Raw genomic sequence first — 536 nt, 5'->3', positions numbered from 1 at the left:
ACACCTCCCGGCGCGCCCCGGACAGCGGGGGGAGGCGGCCGGAACGCCCCCGCCTCGGGACGGGCGGGCGCCAGGCCGGGGCTGAGGGGGAGGTGCGGCGCATGGCCCGGCCCCCAGCGACCCTGCGCGGGCGAGGGCCGGCGGCCACCATGGAGAGCTCCGTGGGGCCGGCCCGGCTGGGGAGCGGTGCTGGGGGGGGGCGAAGCCCTCACTTCCCAGCGCAGAGCGAGGGGCCGCGCCCGGCCCTCAGCGGGCGCCAGCACCGTAGAAAGGGGCCCAGAGGGAGGAGGAAAGAGGAGCTCCCCCTCAGTAAGAATCTGAGCACAGCTTGGGGCGAACTCCCAGTGACAGATAATTCAGCCAAACGTCTCTGCCTGCTCCCTGGAGCTGAACAAGAGTGAACCAAAGAGCATGGATGGCCCTGGGTACGGCGGCAGAAACTGCCCCGCTCATCCCCCAGAGCTGCGCAGGCTGGCAGGGGGGCAGAGCGTCCCTTCCATCGCAGCCCTTATGTTCTACACAAACCAACAGCGAAG

The sequence above is a fragment of the Passer montanus genome, unplaced genomic scaffold (genome assembly GCF_014805655.1).
Source record: "Passer montanus isolate IOZ18808 unplaced genomic scaffold, ASM1480565v1 scaffold61, whole genome shotgun sequence".
Taxonomy (NCBI): Eukaryota; Metazoa; Chordata; class Aves; order Passeriformes; family Passeridae; genus Passer; species Passer montanus.
This window is presented reverse-complemented; position numbering follows the sequence as displayed.